Below are 27,041 nucleotides of genomic sequence, written 5' to 3'. Positions count from 1 at the left end.
AAGTGCCAACTTAGGAAATCTACTGGCAGTGAAGGTCAGAAGGGTTGCTCGAAGACTTAATAAATTAACCAATCAACTTGGCTATAAGCCTGTACTAATAATGCATGTAGTTGTAATGGCAACATTATGAAAATATCATTAGCAACATCATAGTTAGGTATGTTAGCATTTGCAGTTTAAGCGGGGTTAATATCCTCTTACACACTGGAAATGTTTGAATTTTATCTCTAAACTGAACAAAACTTATTTTATGGAGCATTGCATTTTCTAATGTCTCTCCATCCAAATTTGTTTCAAACGTACTGCTGATGATCCTGCTTATTCCTCTAGAAAAAAAACAAAAAAAATCACAAGCTACATTGGAAAAAGCACAATTCTGAATGAAACAGAATAAAAATTTTCTTTTACAAACAATTATAAATACTTTTCTAAGATTATTGCATTTATGTAAAAAAGTTAATAGAAATATACATGTAGGCTATCGATAAAAGATTATAACTTATGAAAATACTTTATCATCTGATACCTTGTTTCAGCAAAATGCAAATGTTTTTTATTATACATCTGCTGAGGTTTCCATGTTTGTACTCCAGTTAGGAAGTAAGGCTCTTTAGGGACTGATATCAGGAGAAGTTAAAAATTGATAGAAATCTTGACAATTAGTACATTTGACATTTTGAAGAGAGAACAACGAAAAGGAGTGAGAAGTGTTTAGATTAGATTATATTCCATCAGGAAAAGGTAAACTGAAGTAAGAAGGAGCAAATGGATGGGTCTAATCCAAATAAAACATTTTGGTGATGAGAAATTATGAAATACAGATGACATGGATTATCGAGTAATTTTTTTTCGCAAACAGCATTTTAGCAGTAACAAGAAGATTAATTAAATCTTATCTTAAAATAAACATAAGGTATCTCTGTAGTTAGGTACTTAAATGGCAATTGAATATTCCTAAAAGCTGTACAATATTATCAGTGTAATAGACTCGATTATACACAGTAAAAGAATTTGTGTTAACCATGCTGTCATTTAAATAGTATGTGAAGGTTGTACCCCTGGGAAATAAGTTCCATCAAAGCACAGAAATCCAAATTGGGAGAGAAGATAAAATGAACAATGAAAACACTTTATTCCATATACTGTTTTTATCATCCTAATATCTGATTACTTTCTGGTGGTGCATCAAACTATGGGATTAGCATATGTTGCTTTGCGCTCTGCTATTGCATGATGATCCCAGTAGACTTGGGTGAAGGAGGAATAGGGAAGCTGTGAAAATTTCCTTAAATGTTAACAAACTCTGCATGTGGAAATGTTAAATAAAAGAGGAGAGAACAGTAATGATGAAAATGATATCCGATTAGGTGAAGAGAACACATTTACATGTCTTGGCTGACACTGCAAAGACTTCTGGAAGTTAAGGCTAGTAAAAGGGTTGCCATTTGATCCATGGAGTGTGGTATCTACTTCAAGAGTAGTTCAGAAATGTCTGACAGACTGTTGAAAGGTATAACAACCTATAAAAAAAGCCAGAATTTTTGACTACTGGATTTTAATCAATCCAATATTTATTTTGGAAAGGAACAATGTTTCCAAAATATAGTATCTTTATAACTCTTCTGTGAGACTATCCCCAGGGCAGAAGGAGTTTTAGAGAACCCTCCCTTTGGTAAATGCTGGTGTGCCCAACAAGGATTGCTGGTACCTGGGCAACCTGTGACCTTGTATTCTAATTAAGTGATGCTGGAGACATACCTAGAAAACTTGCATTCAGACTATATTCCAAGTGAGTATTATAGGGAAAATAGGCAAATGCAATCAAGCTAAAAAATAAAACTGGGTTCAGTACACAGAAAAAGCAAAAAGCTGAAAATATATGTATACAGTCAAGGGCTGAGAGGCCTCTAAAAAAAATCAAACATAAGCTAGAAGATTATGGAGTAAAAAAATATCAAAGAATAATTGAAGGGACTCTTTCTATCAAATATAAAAGGAATTTTCTGGTATTTCAAAAGCCTCTGAGATTCTGATGTGTTTTTGTGTCAGTTTCTGCAGGAAGGTCTAGGAAAATTCTGTTTTTCAAGTAACTGTTTAAACAAACAAGAGTTTCTGAAGAAAATCTCAACACATCTATATATATATTTAAAATATTTGTGCACAGTATGCATTAAAGAAATGACCAATTAATTAAATGGATAATTCTTCATTGATACCAGGCTTTAAAATTTCTTCATAATTTAGTTTGAATCCATATCTAACTACTTACAATTCTGTTATTTGCAAAAACGGGACTGAAGCATGTTGAGAACAGGTTCTCCTTGCATTGTTTTTATTTTGTGTCAGGTTATTTTGTAAATGTTGCAACTGTCTTTCTATTGGCCATTACACAGTTCTGAACTATGTTAAATAATAAATAGGTGTTTCATTTTGCAACTTTTTTTTGTGCTGGGTTTTTACCTAAATCAGTTTATGCCAAATAATCTTGCTTCCACAAATCCTGGAAAGGCAAAACTATGTATTTTCCTAGTTGTAATAGGCGTTATTTACTGCTTTGAGTGACATGAGATGTTTAAGAGTTCAAATAAGCAATTTGTAACTTTTAGGGGAAAAAAAATGATGGTCCATCTTGACTCAGACCATAGGTGCCTCCAGGCATGTTATCAACAGGCAGATGCCTCTGTTAAGCATCATATGTGAATAGTACCTCCAGGAACTCACAGGATGACCTTACCTGAAACGTGTGTGGTTGCTGCCTAAACATTTTTGCAAACTTTATGATTTACATTGCACAACTTGACATCAGGAGCAGAATCTGCTTTCTTGAAGACCAGAGCTCTTAATCTGCAGCAACTTATCAATTACCCTTCCAATCCAGAAGTGAGTATTCTGTCGGTAGCAGTTTTTTACAGTACCGTGGGGACAATGTCACAAGCAGAAAAAATGATTACTTATCTGCTAAATAACTCTTTTTCTAACACCCACAGATCCATACTAGTCTTTCTTATGTCCTCTGCTCCAGAACCTAATTCCAAGGCGGGCTTCATGAGACAGAGAAAGGGTGTGCAGGATGTGAAGCATTTACTCTGTCATACACCGTACTCAAGAGAGTAATACATTCATTTCACTGCTGAGCAGTATTTTCACAAAGGTTCTTTGATGACATATGTGTCCGTGCATGTACACGCACTATAGTATCTACAGAGAGGCTCAGGATGGGTCATACCCCTCTAGAATAGCGGTTACTGTTGGTAAGTAACTCCCTAATATCAAAAGTAAATAGGGGGCTTGGTCACATCACACTGACTTTTTGGGAGGAGTTGCCAAAATAAAGAAATCAAGTAGTCTGTTATAAATGAGTTTGAGATGCCCGATTTTTCTCTCACAGAAAAAAAAGAATTTTCAGAATGAAAATCACATAAGGAGGTTTGAATGAAATAGTGCTGTGGTAGAAAGTCTTGGCACAAAAATGTTATTTCCTATCATAAATTTGGTTTACAAATACTTAGTGATTAGGATTTACATTATGAATGACAATGTTTACAAATACTATATTAATTTTCTTTTTCATTTTTAGGTACTTCTAGTATGTTGCCATATCTTTTGAGAGCAAAGCAGTACTTACGCTTATTTATTTAGATTGTAGGGACATCCCAGGCTCTTCATCAGGCGTAGAGACATCCATATATGTCCTGAACAGGAAAGATCATTGATACCATTGAAGATAGATGAAAGTGGACAAATCGGGAGGAAGTTCAGGGAAATGAGTAGGCACTATTCATGGTGAAAGCAAGTTTTGCTAAGTGGACAAGGAGGTAGTTTATTAGGAGATCCCCCCGCATACATATCAGAGGAGCCAGTTGGCTGTTTCGTTTGAGACTGCCACAAGTTGTCGGTAGATATCAGCATAAGATAATGGTCTGAGGAGGAGGATGACATATTGATGGATGTTTTTGTTCATCTTAATGTTATGTTACTGTTTATCTCAAAAGACCTCAATAAAGTATAGGAGTTTTACTGCACTAGTTTTTGTGTTTACATAATTAAAACAAACATCTGCTATAGGTGGCTTTGTTTTCAAGGTGCCCGTACTCAAAAAAGTTCTGCATGCTCTCATATTGTTATGGATGGTTCTCCTAATTTCAGTGAGAAGACTAATTGTACTAAACATTAATATAAGAGTTTGCATGATAAAGGCCTGGAGACGTTATATAGATCCATTCCTCTCCCAGCGCATGGAAGTAAAAAGTTCGTCACCGGACACACTGGGTTAAGGACGTGGTTACTGCAAGCTTTGTGCATGTTGCATTCTATCAAGTGCACATTGTTCAAATTCATATAGGAAATTGGCATTCCTTGTGAAAGGTTATTTCTCTTACATTCACAATCCCATGGCTGTTATTAATCCTGTGAGGACAGAACTAGATTCTGTTTGCAGAACTTAACTGCATTTTAACTAAGAAGCAGACTGTTTTCTACATGTTGCATTCTGCTTCTCTCCTGCTCAATAAAAGCCATCGAGAAACACATTCCACAAATCTGGTTGCTTGGTTTCATTGCTCTGCAAGCACTGGTTACCATAGTGTTTTAGAAAAATACCTTTTCAGGAAGCAGATACGTAATCAAATATAGTCCGCTGAAGTTGTGCTGAATGAACCATCTGTTAACAAATTGAAAGTAACGTATTTGTAGATCAAATGATTAGTAACCTTTAATTTCCTGTTACAGTCAGAGAAATATAAAAAAGAGGGCATGAGAATATTTTCAGAAGCATCCCTTTACGTACCCTGAAGCTGCCTACCCTTTGAATGCACCTCCTTATGGATGTCTTGCCACAGTGTTACAAACTGACCCTCTTCAACAACCAGATCTTTCTGGAAAGCAAGCCAGTTGCCTCCACCTAGACTGTGCACATTTCTGTAGCTACTCTATCTCTGAGCCACTGGCACAATTAATGCCTCCTAGTTATTAAGCCAGGATGCACCCAGTACCGATCAAAAAGCATTATATTCATATTGGATCACTCTTACTTAAACGCTGCTTTACATGTTGCTGTTGTAATAAAAAAAATGCAAATTCTTGTCTTTGATACCAAAGAACTAGGCACTATACAAATTTAAAGTAAAATCCCTTTAATGTCCTTAAGTCCATACAGCCTATGTAAACATTTACTATTAATTCAGAATTCCGGGAAGATGTTGAAGCAGGACTGAAGTACTCTTGTCGCAATTTGAAATAAGAAATAAAGGCCTTCTGCTTATTACTAGGAAAGATAAAAACACCTTCTAGGTACATGACCCTTGTTGGTCCTCTGAAATCTCCTTTGTGCTGTTCAGGCATTCGGTATGGAGAATTTCAAAGCAGCAACTAACAAACTGTGCTATCTGCCTTTGTTTAATAGTTCAGCATATATCAGATTTTCCAATAAGTGTTCTGTGCTTATTTATAATATGTCACCCTTTGTCCAAGTCTGAAGCTTTGGCTGTCAAGTGTGAACCAGAAGCATATCTTAAGTTCAAGTGTGTTTTTGGCTACACTATGGTAATATTGGCTGTGCTGCAGCCCCTGTCTCCCCATCAGAAAAACAATTTGATATTAACAGGAAATTCATAGTGTTATATATTCACTGGGGTAGCAGATACATGTAATATCATGAAATTCAATGAGCTGTGAAGTCACAAATCCTATGAATTCATATATCATTACTAAATCTCTGCATTGGTGAATTAATTTATTGAATATGTACACATAACATTTGGTATTTGTTTTTGATGTAGCTGTTCATGATTTTCTGAGAAAAAGTTCGTAACTGATTTGCCAAATCAAAACTTTGGGGCAATAATTCTCTCTTTTTAGGAAAATTTTAATTGCAAATGTTTTCTCCAGTACAGAACTTAATTCTGATAAAGTTGAATAATGACCAATTAACCAAGGATCCGGTAGCTAAGATACTAAACCAATTGCATGGAAGCTCGTCTCAGTGCTGAGCTGAGTGCTCTGTGCGGGACAGCTGTGAAAAGTCTCATGGAAAGAAGTCTGGTTGTACACAGGAATATTACCAAAATGTGTAGGACAAAAACTAAAGAAATGCCCTTATGTGACTGCGCAATGTGAATTTCACATAGATAGTGTGGAACTGTAATTTGATAAAGATTTTGAGTTATATGTGCTCTAAATCTTCTGAAAAGCAAGCTAATATAATTAGTAGTGCTTTACTCAGAATGCAAGTTTGCTGTTATTCCTGTGAGTTATCACTTCCAAACACCACAATATGTCTTCTGTGATGACACCAACCAGCCATAGTGGGCCTTTTTCTTTGTTTGATTTTGTCAGAAAATGACAATTCATTGAAAAGAAAGCTGCTTGCACTAGCACCATTTCCTTTTGGAAAAAAGTATTGGAAATGTGAAAGATCCTGCCTAGCCATTTTCAACAAAGTTCATTTTTTTCTATATTTTAAATAACTTTTCAGGCCTGTAACCTGTATTTAATGTTTAAATAGTTCTCCTCCCCACAATTCAATAACCTGTAAATTATACATGTATAGTGGAAGCAGGAGTTAAGATCCAGAGTCCTCTCTGCCCTGCCTTTGATCACTCATAGCCTGCTCAATCTTCCAAGAAGGCTCCATGCCTTTGATCTCCTCTGCCTCCGTCTCTATGTTGTTCAGGTTATCTGAGGATGTTAATTATTTTGAAGCACAAGATTATGTCAACTCAAACTAAAATAATTGAAAGAGTAGCCATTTGTGCTAAAAATATTGAAGAAGTCAAAATCTAGAATGAATATTTAAAATATTTAAATGTACAAAGTGTTAATTGCTCCAACGTAAAAGTACTCAAAAATCTAGATTTGAAGGTTTGTGCTGTTTGGTGTGAGATTATTTTGCAGATGTAAAAATTCACAGTAGGGAAATTGAAAAGTGGGATATAGAAAACTGTTTTCTATTCAGTTTTAATAATTTTTGCTTCAAAACTAATTGATCCTTTAGTCTGCTGAATCAAAAACACTCCTTACATTGGGCTATAATGCACATGTTCTTTCTTTTCAACTTAGAGTTATGACCTGACCGGGTGGGGTTTTTGGCTAACAGAACTCAACCTGCTAAGAATGTAACCCAGCAAAATGCATGCACAGGCCCCATATTTTTGTAATTAAATTACCAAAATGTGTGGAGTGTGTTTGGATAGGTGTACATATATACTTGCCTGCAAAACATTCTGATGTTTTGGAAAGTTCTGTCCAGATTTTAGGAATATAAGAACCTAAAGACATATGTAACTTCCTTCCTGAAATAATTAAGAATGTTTCAAAAATACTTATTTTCTCTCTGCCCATGAGCAGTGAGTTGCGCCATATTGAGGTGTGAGACTGTGGTCAGTTATAGCAGCCAGGGGATAGGTGACATACAGCACATGTTCTACTGAAGGTACAGAAGGCTACTTTTTGCTCAAGGCAGCTAAGCAACATGCTCTTCTTGAATAACATTGCGTAAGGTTTTAAGTTCTGAGCAGCCAGGGTTCGTGCAGGGCCTTATGGGGAAATGCGCAGTAAAAACATAAAAACTGTTTATGACTGATTGAGAAATCTATGGTACGAAGAATGCTCTTGTGGCATCCTTTTTATTCCCAGTTTATATTCAGGTCAAGAATGAGTCCTACGAGAAATAAGTGGCGCTGGAGGACCCTTGCTGCACAACCTGCGGGACATTAGGGGTTAGGAAGCCATCTGTGCTTTCTGCTGAGTTACATCTGTGTGATACCAGACCCTTGAGGAATTTTCATTCTGAAGTTTGGGGGAGGATTGCTGCTGTGAATGTGTTCCCTATAGGTAGGCGTGCAACTCAGCTAAGCACTGCGGCGGTTTTTGAAGGGAAGCACCTGGGTGGGAGTTTCACTGGGGCAGGTCTAGGCACTAAGCGTGCTGCTAAATCAGTTTCTGGCTTCAGTTCTGGCTATACTTGTCTTGAAGAGGCACTAGGGAAAGAAGTTAACATTGCTTTAGTTAGCACAAGTAGAAGGTGTGTAAGGAGTTATTTGTTGTTTACTCTCTTTGCTAGCTAATTCTCTGTGTTTACTGTCCGCCTACTCTAGTGATGAGCAACTAGATCAAGGTATCTTCAGATTTCTTCTCAAAGGTAGTGGTCAAGTTGGTGCAAATTGTGTAGGTTGTACGTAGAAATTATCTAATTCAAGGTAGTACTTATGATTCAGTGCAGTGTACTTAACACTGAGCAATGTCAGGTATTCTACACTTTATACAGTAATGATAACTTGTTTATGAAAACACATTCATCTTTGGTACCTTTGGCTCTAGAACTGGAAAAAACGTCTAACTGCCATGCTGCTTAGGCATTTTGAAGAGTGACATGCTAAAAGCTTTCAAATTTGGGAAAAAATAGATGTTTCAGTTATTATCTGATGAATGGTGATGATAATGCTCAGTTGTATTTGCACTTAGACCTGCGAGAGACAAATGAGGTAAAGGGAATTTAGAAAGTGTTTTTCTATGTCCAAGACTTAGTGTATGTGGAGGAATTGAATGTTGTACCTCTTGCTCTGAACTTATTTAATGTTTATGGAGCGGCAGTGGTGAAATAAATGGGGGCTGAAGCAAGTATGTTGAAGAAAATGTCTGTGGCAAAGCTCTTCCTATCATCACGTTTGGTTTGATATTTTGTAATACCACAGCATTTTTACCTGTCTTAGGTACTGTCTCACTGTTTGTGAAGACAGTGTCATATCTTTTTGTGCCTGAACGATCACCCATAAAAGCCTAAGTTTTTTAAAGACACGGGGAATAGCAGTAGAGCCTGGCTTTTGCTTGGACCTCGCTATGGGCTCCGCTCAGAACCAGCCCTCCTCTGGCATGGCAGCCGTGGTTCTTATTCTACCACAACTGCGCTTCCCCGTGAAGAACAGAAGGGAGGCTCATGTTTGCAGTGGGCGATTTCTTTATACTGTAGAATAGTTATTGGCAAAGGCTCATCTGAATTTTCAGTAGGTGTTTCAATTAATTATATTTGCACCCATTGATATTTATGAATATTTGCACTCTTAAGGGAATAACTTATCTTCTTAAAACATCTGTGAAGAAGGCTTTTCTTGTGTAAGCAAGAGTATTGGCTGTGCATTACTCAGCTTTTGTTGCTATTTATTTTTAAAGATTTTCTTTCTCTGGTAGCAAAGCAGAAAGAAGGTTGTGAAGTTCAGGTACCCAGCCATACAGCCAAAGTGGCCAAAAGTGAAATTGGTTGCATATAACACAGTGAAAAGTTTAGAGGAGAAGGAACTTAAAGCAAGATTGTTCATGAAAATTTCACAAAGGGGAAAATTACAGTTAAATTTATGATGAATGACATATCTGGCTCTTACCATAGAGTATCTTGCTTAAGTCTCTTAATTCAGTGCAGTTAACCTTAAGGCATTAAAAAAGAGAAGGCACAGTGCCATTTGAAGATAAAGTGAAAGTAGCAAGCAGATGATAACTTTTCATTTGCATGCATTTTACAAATCATTTTTGTCACCTCTATATACTAGGGCCTTTGAGAATGTGGTCTGCAGAGCATTTTATTGTGAAGTGTTACACCATGCAGTACAGTACATTAAAGTTACCCAGTAATGGGTAATATATCCAGCACTTGCATGTCAAATTTTAACTTGTAATAACTACAGTGGCGTACTCGCTAGTTTCGTTTTTGTGTTCAAGAACAACCATGCGAAAGAGCAGAGATTCCCTTCCTCCCTCTCCCTCTCCCTTCACTTTGAGACCGTTGCTGTGTTTCTCCCATTCTCCCTCAGCTTTTCTCTCATGTCTTGTGCAGCTTGCCATTGCCCAGGGAAAGCTCCAGTTTTTCTTTTCCAGTTAGTTTGCAAACTGCCCGTTAAGCTAAGAAGGTTGGGGTGCCGGTTGTCCTGTGGGACCTGAGTGCATACACAGAAACCATATTTGGCTGTAAGCAGAAACCCTCAGCCCAGCCCAAGTTTCCTGTCCTCTTTGTCTTCCCCTTCCTACCTCCCGGGTGGACGAAGGGTCGGTGCCCTCTTGTCCCGTGGAGAGGTCAGTCCTGTGCAGCCTCCCTCCACCTGGCCTCGTTGCCTCCTCCAGCTGCGGATGAACAGGGCCAGGCGCTCCCACAGACGCGTCTTTTTGGTTCCCTTTGTGTTGCCCTAGTATTAGTTCATAGCCAAAGCACTCTGAGATTCATCTACTTCTCTAATTGTTGCTGGGCACATATGCAAGTGATTTTTTTAACAGCTTTTTAACATCCTTCTTGAATATTGGTGAAGTGAATACTCGTATTGAGGGCTAGCCACATGTTGAAGTGTTTTTCCACACAGGAAAATAAAAATGACTATGTAGGATTCTGCGCCTGTTGTCCCTCAAAAGCTGCTGCTCAGATTTGCCCAGCTCAGACTGCCTATTATTTGTCATTAGTGGCAAACACCCTTCTGAGATGTGAAAGTGAGGCTGTTCCCTTGTCCTTTTCACATACCATAATTGATAAAAGTAGTAGTAAATTTGAACAGGATATGAATTCATTGTTGTTTATCTGGAAGTTTCTACTCAATTCTAATGAAACCATTATTTTTCACTATGGTTCAAGATGCACCTGGGTTTGTAGGTTGCATCCTTGTGAGTGGTTCATTTGAAGACACTAATGTATTGTGGCCTAACTATTTTTATGGTAACAGTAAAACATAAGGTGGAATGAACTGAGCTTGAGTCCCATGTACCCTGTTAGGAAAAAAAAAACCCCAGTAATTCTATTTTGATCTGATGGCTACTAAAATGATAAAAATGGAATCTCAAGTTTCTGTTTCTATGTAATTGTTAATTAAAGACATTTGAATTGCCTTTCTGAGTTTTATGAGCCTGGAGAAATGAATTTAGTTTTAAATAATCTCAAAGATCTTTATAGGAGAATCCACCCATATGTCATTTTTATGGCTGAGGCATAACGACCCACAGAGTTTGCTCGTGGTCCCTGGAAGTCAGTGCGATCCCTGTGGTCCAAGCTGTGGGACTATTGTGGCAAGTAGCTGGAGTGACAAGCAGTATTTCCACTTAGTGGTGGCGCCTAGGCAGCCATCTTTAGCTCACAAGGAAAAGAAAAGGGTCTCTGGATTCAAAACCATGCACACGGCATCCCTTTCAGAAAGACCATTTGAGAGAGCTTACACCATGTCACTGCATCAGAGGGCTTTCCTCTGGCTGCTGGCCCTTGAAAAGCTCCAGATCTGGAAAAAGGAGGAACTAAGCCATGGACTGATTTACTGGGGCAGCAGCAACTTTCTCTTCTACCAGACAGCTCCCACTGGTTGAGCAGAGCAGCGCCTATCCCAGGTGCACTGGCTCGGCAGGCAGAGCAGGGTGGCTTCCATCCCCGGATGTTGTACCCAGCACCTCCTCCCGGCCACTCGCTGCTGCTGGGCTGGGGTGGCTGCTCCTTCTCCAGGTCCTCTAGGCCCCACCAGCATCACCGTTCATGACCTGGAGAAGCTGTCTCGAGCGCTCTTCTCCTCCCAGCCACGCCTGCCTCCCCAAAACCCGGGTGGAGGCCTCTGGGGTGTGCCAGGAGCAAGGCAGGGGCTGCCCCAGGCCGCCAGCCTGCCACCTGCACTGCCCCAGTCCCAGCCAGGAGTGCAGCCAGCCCCCGCAGCCCTTCTGTTGGTGGGCATCCCTGGGACCTCCCTCTGAGGCCTGCGCTGCCATCGTAACCGTCTTCCTCCACTTCAAAGCCCCCGTTCTCACGCTTCCTTCCTTTGGTAATGAACCTTCAGTTTCCTCCAGGTAAATAAAGTGAAACTGGAAAGAACTGTAAAACAAAACATAAAAGTAGCCGAGCTGGAGAGTTACTGCCTGCAGTGTCCCTGGGAATGGTTTTTCCTGTCCTCCTGCTGAGGTTTCTAGCCTGTTGTCTCCCACTTTGTTTGCCCTTCCTTACCAGTTTTTAGCTTATAAGCTCTTTAGCATGCAACCTCCTCTTCACGGGAGCATTTGTATGAGTGCTAATAGGTAGAGAGGCTCCTCCCATGGCTCCGTTTTTATTAATGGGAGGATCAGAGAAATTGCCACATATTTAACATCTCTTTTGCGGTAGCTTCGTGGTGTAGAAACAGTGAGTGGATTCTTGTTCATTTGTTCCCAACACTGAGCTCCGAGAAATTCTTCTGTACAAGGTTCTTAGGTGCTGGGAGAGCGTGTGCAGGTTATGTGGTATTTTCATTTGGAAGTGACATTTTACATGACATTTTACTTTAGAACAATAGATGGGCAAAATCAAAATTTCAGGTCTGTAGCAGAAGAGTTATGTCTATTACTTAGTCTGTTTCGTCACATCTTTATAAATTCTGCCTGATTGCATCTCTTTTCACAAAATCCATATTAAATGCATTTTGAAGAAGGAGGGTGCTGGCTGCTCTCAAATGTGCTGGTTTGAAAACTTGCAGACCAGCTGTCCTACTCACTAGTAAAGATAGGAGGGCTCAGGTGGAGGGGTTTGTGCTGCTGGAAACACAACCAGCTTTCTCAGGAGACTGCTTTGAGGGAGATTGCAGCAATATTGCATCCCCACTGTTACTAGTGGGTATCGCCACACACATGTATAATTTGTGCTAGATAAAATCAGGAGGTAATAAAGACAGGTAAAAGCAAGAGATAGAGATCTGCTGTGTAGTTTTTTATTCCTTTAATTTTTCCTTAGGGTGCAAAAATGTCCAGGGGATACCACATTAACTCGGGGAAAAGCGAGTGCTGCTTTAAATCAGAAAACTTGTGTTATACCAAGTGCTTTGTTTTGGGAAACATTTCGGTATGTTATGAGGGAAAGTTGCAGACTAGGCATGTTTACTAGACCTTTAATTGCTACATTTAGGAGAAAGGCGCTTCTTTTTTTTTCTTTCTCTCTCTTCCCCCCCCCAACCCCCCCCCCGCCCCCTAACGACAAGAAGCCAGAGTTTGCTGTGCAAATGAAGCAGGCTTTGCAAGAATCAGATTCACTTTGGACGACTCTTCACATTCCTAGTCATCATTACATTAGGCAGCACAATTCCATCTCTGGTTGATGGGCAGAAAAAGTGGGCAGCCTGCCAGGTAGACGTTTCCATGGCTCCCAACCCCCAAAGGTGATGCGTTTTTCAGCTAATTCAATGAAGAGTGGGCTGAACTTTGGGTATAAACTAGACAATAGCTGCCTTCGCAGTATCAGCAGAATGGTTTATGGGAATGCACTCCACATTTGGCAGAGCATCATGTGACCTTACGGCTGAGATTTTGTGATGGTGCCAACGGAGACTTGGAAAGCAGCGCCCGTTCTGACTTTTTTCCTCTTTTCTTACATGGCTCAGAAAATGGTGGATCTTAATACTTGACTTTAGCCAGACTCAGCAAGCGATTGAGCTTTGAAGCACAACTTTGCCTTTATTCTGGCTTTTTTGGCACACCACCAGGAGGCTGTCCCTTTCACGCCTGATAAATTCTGCTTCTTATCTCCAAATAGAAAAAAGAAAGAAAGAAAATATAAGCAGAATATTTATACTTCATAACTGCATTTTAAAACTACCTGTTTTATATTTTTATTGGTGATCTGTAGTTTAGAACAGCCCTCCTGAATGTCTGAAGAATAAAAGTTGTTTTTTTATTTTTCTGGTGGTTTTTTCTTTTTTTTTTTTTTTCTTCCTTCCTCCTGTTTAGTGAACAGGCATTTGAACTGGGCAAACGGGGCGACAGCATTGAACATGAGATCATTGCAGCATAGTGTAGCAAACTGGCACCCTGCCTTTTCACCCCTTTGCTCCGGCAGATTTGTGCAATCCCCATTTATAAAACCAGCGCAGGGGCGAGGTGAATTTTCTGGTCTCTCCCCACCTCTAGTCCTGTGCAGGCAGTTGCGGCAAGGATTGGTGCAGCTTTTGCGCAGTGCTTTGTGCCTGGAATTCCGAGAAGAGCGAGAGAGAGAAGACAGGCATCCTGGTCTTCTTCCGAGAAAGAACAGGAGCCCTAAGAAGAAGAAACAAATCTGAGTTTGTCCTACATACAAGAGTGCAGAAAAAAAAAAAGTGACTCTCCTGCTTCCAAAAAAAAAAATCTGGCATGTTTCACTACAGAGACATCAGGATGTGTTAGTCTTCTTAAAACAGTGTAACAAAATGAGCCTAGGAGATTGATTCTTTCAGTAAAAAAAGAAAACAAAAAAAAAAGAAAGAAGGAATGAATTTTTTGTTCGGTTGTTTTTTTTTTTTCCACTATTGCTCATATAGCAGTATTTGGCACTGGGTGAAAACGTACCTTTCATATCAGGTATAGCTTCTTTTTCTTTTTTTCCTCTTTTTCTTTTTTTAAGCCGTTTTAAACATGTTGTTTTGAAACTGAGTCCTTGTATATTAATTTTAACATAGTCAGCTGTTCACACGTTTTAAAACTAACTTTTTTTGGGGGGGCTTGATCTAATACTGCTAAAAATAGAAAGTAAACAAAAAATCGAGGGTCTATAGAAATAAGCGGTTAGGCACATTTTGTCTTAGCTAAGCACTGGAGATATGCAAGGACCTTAATGTTACATTTATTCAGTCTAAGCTTTGGTTATCTCTAAGAAAGTTGTGGGTATTTAGATCTGGTTGCTAAGGAAAGTAAATTCTTTTTTTATAGCGTGACTCATACTTTCAGTTTCTAAAGAGGGGAAGAGAAAAAAAAAAAGTTAAACTGTAGGATAAACTGTAGGAAAGGATCGCTCTTGTAGCCACTATATTAAAGTTATTATTGAGTTAATTCATATATGAGTTTCTTACAATTTGTATCTAAATCCGTGACAAAGAGATCAGTGTAATAAGCACTGGAATAAAAGGCACATTATTGGGACATTCATGAAGTAAGCCTGGTTTGCAGCTAGTAACAGTGACTATTTTAAGATGTTCGGTAAAGCAGCACTTGTCTGGGAATAGCTTAAAACAGTATTTAAGATATCCATTCAGAATGTTTGTGATAAGTGCATGCAGAGTTAAAGTAAGTTTTGAGCATATGACGCTGTAGTAGAGCCTTTTTCTTAAAGCATTTGTCTGTCTGTTGTAACATATTACTAGGCAATTAGAAGAGCGTGTAACAAAATTCATCCTGACTGACAGATTTTGAAAAGCTCAGACAAATCAGTGTTTTATGTATTTTGGATTTTTAAAAAATATTTTCCTAGCCTTTTAAATTTATGTTAAGAGCACAGATGTCCTCAGCTCGAAATTACTTTGAAACTCGCAGTGTCTTTTTCATCAGAAACTCTGATTTTTTAAAACATATTCATGGCAGGTGCTTGTCTAATAAAAAGCTTTATAAATACAGTATGACTTTACAAAACAGAATCATTTTAACGCGTGCTTCACTTTTTATACTTTACGGATTAGACAGTAACTTCTAAGATTATGCTAATTTTGCTACCTTATATTTTTGTTGTTCTGCAATGAATTCTGGGAAATTGCTGAATGGGGACCTTATGTATATGACACATATACCTCCATTCACCCATTTGGTACCAGAAAGCGTTTCTTAGATTTATGGTGAACTGCCCTCCCCAATAGTTTTGTTAGAATAATTACGTATGTCATTAGTACTTAAGTCCGTTGAGAAACCAAAGCTTGCATTAGCTTAAAAAACCTTTTAAAATTTCTATATCTGATCACAGTAATCACATCTTTTTATCTTTTTTTTTTGCTGTAAAGTTTTGCAAACGTTTCTTGATTTAAGCCATTTAGTCTATGCCAGTATTTTTATGAAGTTCCATACCAAATTATCTCATCGTATGCACTATTTGATAAAAACTATTTATTTTTGTTAAGCATGCTCCTTCCCTTCTGAAATTCTTCATAAAAATAAATTTGCGGGGTGGAAAAAAGCTAGGAAATACTAAATGAAATAGTCCCTTTGCCAAAGTGTGCTTGTTCACAGCATGTCTTCCCATGGCCCTGAGAGGGGCGTCAGCAGTGTGTTGGTTGTATATCTTAAAAGGATAATTACTAATTTTGTGTATGTTTCATGTTGTTCTGAAAACACTTTACATAAACAGATATTTCAAAATCTTTCTCTCACTTTTCTTTTGTTCTAGTGAAAGAAAAAAAATAAAATGAAAAAGGAAACTGAAGAACTTAATTATACCAGAATTCAGCGAAGGTAATACAGTGACCTTAATTTTTTTTTTTGTTAAAAAATAAAGTTAATGTTAAGAACATGAAGCAGGTTTTCTTTAAAAGGATTTCGTTCCTTAAGAGAGCCTGCCAATGTAATTTCACCTATATCTATTAAACTTTTGTTCTGATTGCTTTCTGTGGGAATATTGCAGTTTGGGTAGACTTTATACTGTATGTTTCCATTAAGCTTTAGAATGAAGTGAAAGATCAATACATAATTTGTTCTTTTGCTATGCCTAGTAAATAGATATAGCACATATCTATTTACTAGGATATTTATATTACTAGTATGTTTATAGTACATATATCTATTTGCTAGTATATAACTATAATACCGGGATCAATTATTTTTGAAATGTGAAATATCTCTACTATTCAAAAAAAATAAAAAGAAAGACTATTGGAGAAGCAATTTTATAGCACTTATTACAATCATTCACTAAATATGTGCAGTCTGCATTCTTATTTCTGATATTAAGATAACTATTCTAGTTTCAGTGCTTGTCTTACATATTCTCTCTCCTCGGTGTCAGCAGAAAACAATGATAAAAATATCATTCATTCTGAATGCTGAAGTGTTCTATACAAAGTAAAAGCAGGTTTAAAACAGACTGTTCTAGAAAATAAATTAACATTATTTTAAAATGCAAAAGGGTACGCTTGAACGTGTAAGATTCAATCCACTAAATTCCAAAAGAAAAGAAAACAATAAGGTCATTTTAGAATGCTCAGCTCTCATTACTGAACTAGAAATACATGTTGCAGTCTGCAAGAAAATGAAACATCGCCCTGATTCAAAAACTTGGTTAATGGCAACACTCAGTCCCTTGAAAGGAGTTTTGCCCAACTAACAATGACAGAATCAGGCTTTCAGTGGGAACTGGTGGAGGGCAGGCGTTAAAATCTTACTCGGATACGGATTTCAGTAACCCACTAAAATCACAAGAGACCTTTCTATAGCACCTGGTTTTAAAATTATACCTGCTTCTTATGCCTGTATTTTACAAATATATTTGTGGTTATATCGTTACAATTTATTCTGATATGTCAGATACTATGCTTAAAGATGCCATATTTATCAATGCTTTAATTTAGAATATGTAAGTTATAAAACTGTATCTGTGTCTCATCTTTCTGAATTATTGGTTATTGCCTCAAAGGACCTGTTTTCAGTCTGTTGCGTAGAACACCCTACATTCAGTGCGTTATAATTTGTATTGTACTGCTTGCTGGTCACAAGAAGGTGGTGGTGTAGGAGTTAACCCTGATGTTTTGGAAGATTGTGTCTCTACTTGCATTGTTATTATTATGGAATAGCATTGATGGGATGATTAGCGAATAAAGTATACAAATTAACTTCTTTGCTTTGATTAATAGGTGTTGTTTGATCAACAAGTTGTTGTCAAGCAGTACTTAGATGCATTGTAATAAGAAGAAATAGCTAAGCAGTCTTTATAATATTGTACAGGAGCTGCGCTCCAGTGTGCCTCTTTGCTTTTCAGATTTGGTGGGGTGATTTTTATTTTGGGTTGTAGTACATGATATGAGCTCAGACACAAAGGGCAAACCTATATTGTTCACTTCCGTGTCACGTTCAATTATGGATTCCAGTCTTGCCTGCTGTGTGCATGCTCTAGTCAGGTGCGAGTTGTTGGGAGATGAGAGTTCAAGAGTAAGGCAAAGCGTGTGCAAAAGGACATTAATTCCTGATGAAGACAAAACAATGTTGCGCCGTCCATCTGTAAAAAGAGTGTTTTTTCTTCCTTCTTCAAAAAACAAACTAGTTACAGGTCTTTGGCTTGTTCGGTAGATCCACCATTTATGCAGTTAAGTTTGAAGTAGCTGCCTTTGCAATAGATGGTAATATTTTTACGCTTCAATACTTGTTCTTACATTGCTTCGTATGTTTGTTTGTTTAAAGTCTTCTGCGTCTCACTTCAAAAGGAAAATGCTAATCAACGATGCCAATTGGCATAAACCCGTAGATCCGATCTTGTGTTGAAACGTACTGCACAAGCTCGCTTCTATGGGTCTGTGTCAGTATGGTGATCTGGCAAAAGTTTATGTAGCATGCAATGCAGTGGTGTTTGACAACAAGCCCAAGTGAGTGTACAATACTATATATTGTTTTTGGAATGCTTCTCTTGTCCGTTGCCTTATCTTCAGACTTGGTTAAGTGATTTGTTCTTTTATCGGTTGCTTTAAGCCCCTTTGGCTTAATATCTTATTAAAATTTACAAAGAGATGGTAGGGAATTGTAGGGTTTCCAATGAGGGAGAGTAGGCTATACCATTTGCTGGTTTTATTAAATACACCATTGCATGGTATTACATTCAAAAACTGTAGAAAAAACAAGAAGATATTAATATTTTATTTTTATTGTAAAATAAGACTAAATGGTCATTTCTTTCCAGAAACGTAGTTGGACTTGCATCATTCCTATCAAATATGTTTGTATATATATACACACATATAAAATTCACATGTATATATCTTTATACATATGTAATCAGGATAGAACAGATTCTACCTTTGCAGTAGAAAATCTATCTAAGAATATGCCTTATCGTCTGAAAAGTGGGGAATAACTGCAGTTGAAAGCCTACCCCCTTGGGAATTTTATAAGCCTGTGGCTGCTGTCACATTTCAAAGAAAGGCTGAAGAAGTAAAGAAGACTTTATGGTCACCGTCGGAAGCTGTGTGCATCCGGGTTGAGGTAGTAGGTTGTATGGTTTAGAGTTACACCCTGGGAGTTAACTGTACAACCTTCTAGCTTTCCTTGGAGCACACTTGAGCCATCGAGGAATTCATCACCACTTTAATCTGATCAGGGAAAGTATGCAAAAAGGTATTGTGTCATGGCTGTACATGATAATCACTCTGAGGCTTTATTGATGTTGAAATAGTCCTGATTACTTGATTATTTCATTTACATCCTGTTATGAACAATGCTAACACATTGTCTTAATGGACTGTGACTATGTACTGCAGACACTTAAGGGAAGACTGATGATGATTTTAATTCCATTAACAGGACAGCTTTAAAAGTTTATTTTGATTTATAAATTCAGAAAAATATCAAATATTTCATGCTTTATCCTTTTTTCATAGAAATAGCATATCCTACACAGTTGATTTTTGTTGCTCCAGTTATATAGTTGCACATTCTTTTTAAAGGGAAAAGAACAAATTTTTCTAGCCTTGTAATACTTTCCAAAAACTATTGCACACTGCTGTTTGCATAGAGGCGGGCAGCGTCACAAAATGATCCTGATCTTCCTTGGATTTATGATATTCTTTCTTTGTGCCTGCACAACTCAGTGTTATGAACACAGATCCAAATGACCTGCAGCCCTGCCTGTGTTTCCACTGCGTTGTGGGTCATGTGCCACTCAGCCTAATCCCCCTCTGGGGTGTCAGCATCCATGTCCTTGCACATCGTGTCAGCCTGACCCTGACCCACAATGCCCTTCTCAATTTTGGCTCTGACTGAAGTTCTGACGCATCTTCCTAACTCAGCAGATCTTGGAGAAGTCACATTCCCTATGTGAGTGATTCCCAAAGCACCGCGAACCACTGGCAGCAGCAGGTCCCAGCACCCAGTGCTCCATCCATGCAGGTCGGGTGCCATGGACAGAATTAGCCCTCCTCAGCCACTGCATCGCCTGTATATCTGACATGCCTTTTTAAGAAAAGCAATACCAGAATGCACCGAGACAAAAAAAAAAGTGTATTTGATCCTAATCTGAATAGGGAGATGAAGATGTGCTTGTGGAAGTTTATGCCCCAAATTGTGCAATCCTATTTCTTGTTCAGTTTCAGTCTTCCTTATTTTGGAAAAACAAAACAATTCCCTTGAGATGTGTACACCCCGTAAGCACTTACCTTATCAAAGAGAGAAAAAACAGTGACTGTTTTCACAGTTTAGCCGTTCCCAGAAACAGCTATGAAACAAGACTAAAAAGGACTCTGTGTGTATATGTACCATGATTTTTTAAGTGAGGCCTGCTTCTGAAAATGATGAGGTCTCCTCAGTGCGATGGAAGGCATACTGTCAAAGTAGGAGCATCTGGACCAGATGGTGACGCTCATTCCAGAATGTTTGGGGAAACCTGATACTGTCTTTTTCCACACACTTTTCCATTAAAAGTGAAAAGGAGTAGAACTTAATAATTTATACTTAATAATCATAGTAGTGATAACTTTGCCATAAAATGATGTAAGTTTTGTTGATATAAAGCAAAAGAGCCAAGCCATGCCCCTGTGGTACTGTGGTGGGGGGCTACCACTGATGAGAGCAGTGGGCAAGCCAGACTCCTGTGAGATGAGGAGAGGGTAAAACACGGCTGTCCCACACAGGGCCGGGGGCTGCGGTCCTAGAGCTCCCAAGTTAACTGCAAATACATCTTTCTCTAGGGTATCTTGAACCCCTGCATGTCTTGCTTTACTTTTATTGCAGGTGACCTTAACAAAATATTTGTCATTTCCGATATTTAATTTTATTAAGTCTTGCATCAATAAGGAAAGATAAGACTGTTTATTTTAAGTGGACTTGATGCTTGTTTGTGTTTTGGTTATTGTTTTCCTTTCAGTTCTGCCTGTTCAAAGAATCACTTGCTTACAGGTCCCTATGTTTGAGTCTTTCTACCTCAACTTAAGCCTTGCCTAACCAGTTTCCTAGACAAGGAATAGAAAGAGGAGATGAAAATGGATTTAATCTCTCTTTTTAATAGCATTTATTTTCAGTGATTAATGTTTGTAATAGGAAATTGGTAAAGTGGATCTGCATGACAGTTAGGTGGATGTACAATGGACCTTAAGCCTGTCTTAAAGTGTGTGGGAAAGAGGAGAGAGGAGGTTGAGTGAATCAGAGCTACTTCAAGCTAATGGAAAATGATTACAGGGGCAGTGGCTAAATGGGGGGATAGAGAGGAGATCTCCATCAACCGATGAAGCTTAACAGGGACCACTCACAATCTAAATAAAAACTGTAATAGCCATTGTGGATTCAAAAGAACTCTGGTCATAAGTATGTTTTCTTCATTTTCTATTTTAAAATTTTTCTTTCGTAGTTTAAGTCCACTGGAAAGAAACATTGTAATTGCTTTTTTCTGCCAACACAGCAACAGGTGTTCGATCCTTTTATATTAATTCTTCAATTAGTTGCAAAATAAGGGGGTTTGTTTATACTAAGCTGACCAAATAGAAATGACTGATGCAGAAAATCTGGGAATGTTTCATCTGTCCTTCAAATGCATGATAAATTTGTAATTCTGTCAGGCATAGTTGCAGGTCGCTATGCAAATTTTCTCTGGAGCATCACCAGCTTTAATGAACATACATTTTCTGTATTTCTTTCTCTGTTTTTTAATTTAGGTTTTTTGCCCTGTAATGTGCAATACATTGTTTTGGTAAGAGTTATCAAGTTACAAGCAAAAATGAATGAGACTGTGAGGTAATTTTGAAGCGGATTAAGGTAGGGAATGAAAAACAAAGGGGAAAAAAAGCTCTATTAAGAACAGCTGGATGGAGTTAGGTCTTCTGTGATTTCATTTTAAAGTCATAAAACATATTGTCTCTTTTAGGCGAAGTCTGGCATTTTTTACCTTTACAGCGCAGTTGGAATACGAGTCAGTCACGTAGTACTCAGCATTATATTGCTATGTTGCTTCTGTAGGAAATACATGCACTTTGTAACACATGGATGTGTTCCAGTCCAGGACCCATCTAACAGTGTTTGTTCTATAAGTAAGCCATAATGTTGTCATCCTTGTGCCTTTACTTTGCTTCTTGCATATTGAAGAAATATCCATTCGGATATTTTGGGACAAATCCTAAGATCCAACCAATCTGCAGCTCCCAGTAATTTCTTTGGGAGACACAGGTCTTTAGTGTTTCACAAGTTTGGTCCTACAGAAAAACTGGCAGCAGAGACACGGATCTGCCCAACACCCTTTTGCTTGCCACAATTTCCTTGGTAAAGATTAAGCACGATCCAAGGCCTTAACCCTGGTTCCCAACACAGAAACTTACAGCACAGCAAAAAACCACTCTAATGCCAGATCCTATTTGGCGTAAGAGCTAAGTTGCTTCAGAGAGTTGGGGAGAGTTTGGATTTCCTTGTGCAGCCCCCAGTGCCTGTGTCCAGAGGCATGCCCAAAGAAAACAGTTAAAGGGACATTTCTGAGTTAATAACCGTGGGTCAGATGCGCTAACAGAGCTTGGGTGTTTTGGGCCCAGCCATTTTGAGACCTTGTTGTGGAATAAAGCTGCCATTAATCCAGTTTCCCAGAGTAGGTAAAGCAAGTTTTTAGTAATTTTGTGCTGTTGAAATAGCAAAAAACAGTCAAAAATATATGAGTTGGATATGGGTCAATATAGTTGATAAGGCATAGTTTAAGCTGTTATAATTAATCCTATAGATTTACATTTTGAAAGTTGATATAAAATGCCTTTCTATCCATAGCTGATGTACTTTCTGCTTTTGCCATTCCACTTCAACAACAGAAAATGCTGTTTCACTTGGTCTTATGCTTCATAAAATCATAGAATCATAGAAAGTCCTGAGTTGGAAAGGACCTGCAAGAATCATCAAGTCCAACTCCTGTCCCTGCACAGGACAACCGCAAAATTCACACCATGTGTCTGAGGGCGTTGTCCAAATGCTTCTTGAGCAGCGTCAGGCTTGGCACCGTGACTGCCTCCCTGGGGAGCCTGTTCCAGGGCTCCACCACCCTCTGGGGGAAGAACCTTTTCCTAATACCCAGCCTAAACCTCCCCTGGCACATCTCCCTGCCATTCCCTCTTTTAACTTCCTCTTGTATTCAAATAAGTTTAAGTTCTTTAGAGATTTTTAGGTAAAGAATGTGGTAAAATATTTAAAAGCAATCCCAGGAAAGGTTTTTGTTGCAAATCTGCCCTTTAAAAATGACAAACAGCTTTTAGTAATCTCTAAAACTTGTTTATTGAAATTCTTCAGCAAGAGACCTGTGATAGGTTGCTTAACTGATAAAGTTGGAATAGAAGTGCACTTGCAATTTTTCAGATTTTTTGGATGTGGTTTCATATGACATTCATTTATCTATTAAGAGCAGCTCCTGGTATTTTTAATAAAACTAAAATTAAATACGTCTGGCAGGCCCTGTTTAAATGCGAGTATTGCTTTTATAGCACAGTTAAATACAAGATTGAAAAGCTAATACTTTTGCATTACATAGTACAGAAGAATTAAATTGTTTCAGCTTTGTTTTTCTCACATAGTAAAAATATTTACATCGGAGTGATTTTTTTGGTAGAGTTTAATTTTGTACAAGGCTTCTGGATATTTCAGATGTGTTTTATTGTAAATGATGTAATTTATATTGAAATTTCTGGCAAATTCTTATTTTGTTTCGTTCCCTCCACCTCTTCTTTCATGCTACTTCTAGACACAGGAAGAGCAAGCCTCACATTGATGAAGTCTTCCTAAGAATACTTGCAAATTCTGAATAAAAAGTCAAAGATCATGCCTCTTTTTTTCTAGCATGACACTCTCATTTGTTCAGAAATATGTGGCTCCTGTCCCTTATTCCTTCTTTTGCAAATGTGATCAACATGTTACTTGATCTTACTACAGAAAAATACGCATGGATCCCATTGCTCTCTACTGCCTTTGTTGCACCTCCTTTTGAATAGAAAATCTCATCCGTAAACAACTGTACTTTGAGGCTTCCTGACTAATGTAGTTGTCTGGCTTGAGTAAGACTGGTGCTGATATGGTCCAACCATTGCACTAAGAGCCTCAGCAAAAAAAGATACAGATACAGAATAGCAGCCTAATAATTTTTCTTAAGAGTTAGAAAGCCTTGTGTACTGCCTGCTTTGCTTTTGTGGTTGAGTGAAAAGTGTGGTGGGGTACGTTTTGTATTTTCTTGTATGTAGATAACATACATATATTATGCATATATTGCCTTTAAGTGAATGTTATGAGTCTCCTTGACTAAAGCTTTATTTCCATGGTTGAGAGAGTTTTATCTGGGTTTATCTGTGGTTTATCTGGGAAACGCAGGACCCCTCATTTTTCTTGTTCTGCCTCCGTATACTTTTGGTTTATACACATTCCTCCACTGGTCCTTTTTTGAATCTTCTTTTCTTGACATCATGATAGTCATGGCAGAGAATGTAGAGCATTGCAGATATACTGGCAACAGGGATGGCAGGGAATACCCTGATGGCTTGAGAGAAGAGTGGTGTCACCGTCATGTTTATAAGCTTATCAGGAAGCAAAAGCTTACTGAAACCAAATCCCCCATTAGGCTTCTTTGTTATGACTCTCCAACTTAGTAAGGAGAATAAGCAGTTTGGTACCACCACCTTTGTAGGCTTGGCTTGAGACTGTGGGACTGACATTACTCAAGCTTTGTGTGATGGTAATTTTTTTCAAGCAAAGTCACGGGGCACTAAAAGCACTATAAGCCTTCCATTTCCCTAACATGCACCCAGCCTTGTGGTGACTGCAGTATCAAAGCAGATTTACATGTCTGAGAACAGGCAACTGTCAGTCTCAGAAATGTTTTATGAGTATGTTTAGGTATGTGTACTGTTGGGTGTTTTCACATGCCACTACAAGGATATGAAAAAAAAAAAATAATACAAGCCCAAAATTCTCAATCTCATTTATTGCAATTCATTTGCTGAGACAAACTTGTTAACTCTCTATGTTGGGAAGAAGTCATCACATGGAAACTTTCCCATGATAGCTTCACCATCGCTTGAAAGAACTTCCCCTTGAGACTAGGGGTAGCATTTTGGAGTGTGCTAAATCCCTGTGAATAGTTCGTTTCCTGGAAAGTTGCCCAAGGAAGACCTTCAGTCTGGGCCTGGAAGTAGATTCCACAATAGCCTGCGACCAGGAAAGCTGGAGGCGTGGCTTGAGTGTGCGCCTAGTATTCAAGCGTCATCGATTGAGGATCCTTGACTGCTATTCTATAGCATAGCTTGTCCCATGAATCTTGCACTTTTTGAGGGTATTTCCATCTCCAGCCTCTCTGCCTCTTCAAAAAGCCCAAACACACTTAATTTCCATAGCCGAAGGGGATTTAATCTGGAAGTTCAAATTTGAACCCCCAGATTAGTCTGTGTCAGTTGACCATTTTATGGGGAGGAGGATTTTTGGGGTGTAGAATTTTTATTAAAGTATGATTTATACTATGTTGAACTAAATTGTAACTGAGCTGCTGAAAAGGTCGTCTTTTCACAGCAGAGCACAGGCCTGTACAGTAGGACCCACGGCAGTTTTCAGATCATTGTGCCAAGGTCACCCATCTGAGTGGCAAAGCTAGTTCGAGCAGCAGCTATTACTCCAGACCCTTGTGTTTGAGGGCTGCTGCTGAAGCTTGGTGTCACTGTGTGAGGACGTCTTCGAGAGCTGTATACTGGGAGCAGTGGACCAGTGTAGCTACTCAGCTCTATGCTAAGTAACATGCTTTGCTCCTTTGTCAAAATGATAACAACTTTTGATATGTAGTTAGGCTATATTATTCCAACAGTATGTATCTTACCATATTCACTTCTAATTTCTTCCACCCTACTGCCCAAATATTTATTTCCAGCTTGTGAATTGTAAAAATCTAAGCTCAGACAACCTAATTCACATATTGCCCTTGTGCCTCACCACTGGCTGTATAGGAAGGCAGTATCTGAACACTCTCAGTAGTAGTCAGCCTGTATTGATTATGACCCACACAAACGTGGAGACGAGACTGCATGCTCTAAGTCCATCCGAAGTGCCACAGCTGGCAGTCTGGCTACAGCCACAGGGAGGTTTTTGCTAAAAACATATTTTTGACTTTAGATGGCACTTACTCAGGATGTGACTTATGAAGTGTATGATTCCTGTGGTGCTAAAGGGCATTTTGAAAGTCGTTATTATAAAATACTGTAAAGTATATTGTTCTTCTGAAGCATTTAGCTTCTGATACGAGAAGAATTTAGAGGCATCTTTATTGTTATTTCGATTTTGAGGTATAACTGTACCAGAATGGCCAAAACGTAAATTTTAGGGACTAGTCTAAGAACCTAACTCATACTTAATGTAACATTTTGAAGCAATCCTACCTTTTTCCCAAAATGTTTTGGGCATTTAGGAGCCTGTATCCTGTTGATTTACAACACGTGGGCAAGGTTTGAAAGAGAAACCTCAGGTGCAAAGGCATTTTTACAGCTTTTTCACCCTAAGCTTCATAACGAGTGACCCAGTTGCAAGATGTTAAATATATAAACTGGTTTAGTGCAGCCTCTAGGTTGTGCTTCTGAATGTGAGACACTTACCTACACATGGAGTGCCAATATATTCTTAGCCACTTTTATGAGAAAATAGTGACCTAATTTCTTTCTTCTTACTGTTGTAAAGCAAGACAATATAAACAATGTAGTTAGAGACAGCATGTGCAGCTTTGAAAAATTCAAGTGTTTAGTAAAATTTAGTAAAATTAAAATTCGGTTTAAAGCTTTATGCTGTGTCTGGACTGAGGCCAACAACTTAAACAGAAAGCAAGCTGCACACCTGATGCGCCTATTGATGCTGCTACCAGCAATGCAGGTGCTTGAATGGGGTATGTGACTCCTTCCCTCCTCCTTCCCTGCACTGCAGGGGGAGCTGGCTGCGGTGGGAGACTGTGTTGGCCCCAGCCTCCTGTTGTAAAAGCAAGCGCTGGCAGGGAGCACTGCCTGGGCACTTATGCCTCTGCCCTTAGCACCAGCAGGCACTGTCATACCAGGCGCACCCGGGAGCCCTTATGCACTGTTGGGACAGGGGTGGCTCTTGCAGGCACGGGGGCTGCTGCTGCCCCACAGTCCCACCAAGGGCAGGTACAGGCAGTATTGTGCCCA

The 27,041-nt window shown here is 38.7% G+C and overlaps 1 long non-coding RNA gene across 5 annotated transcripts in view; it reads left to right on the top strand.

Annotated features, from left to right (window-relative positions):
• LOC142061119 (uncharacterized) overlaps positions 1–27,041 on the top strand; it is a 248,412-nt gene that overhangs the window by 192,092 nt on the left and 29,279 nt on the right. For all 5 annotated transcript variants that reach the window (XR_012662063.1, XR_012662065.1, XR_012662067.1 and 2 more), the window contains one exon: positions 16,091–16,155. This is a non-coding gene — a long non-coding RNA (uncharacterized LOC142061119). The remainder of the gene's footprint in view (positions 1–16,090; positions 16,156–27,041) is intronic.

Source organism: Phalacrocorax aristotelis, chromosome 1 (assembly GCF_949628215.1).
Source record: "Phalacrocorax aristotelis chromosome 1, bGulAri2.1, whole genome shotgun sequence".
NCBI classification, from domain to species: Eukaryota; Metazoa; Chordata; class Aves; order Suliformes; family Phalacrocoracidae; genus Phalacrocorax; species Phalacrocorax aristotelis.
The sequence above is the reverse complement of the archived record's forward strand: the minus strand, read 5'-3'. Positions and strand labels throughout refer to the sequence as shown.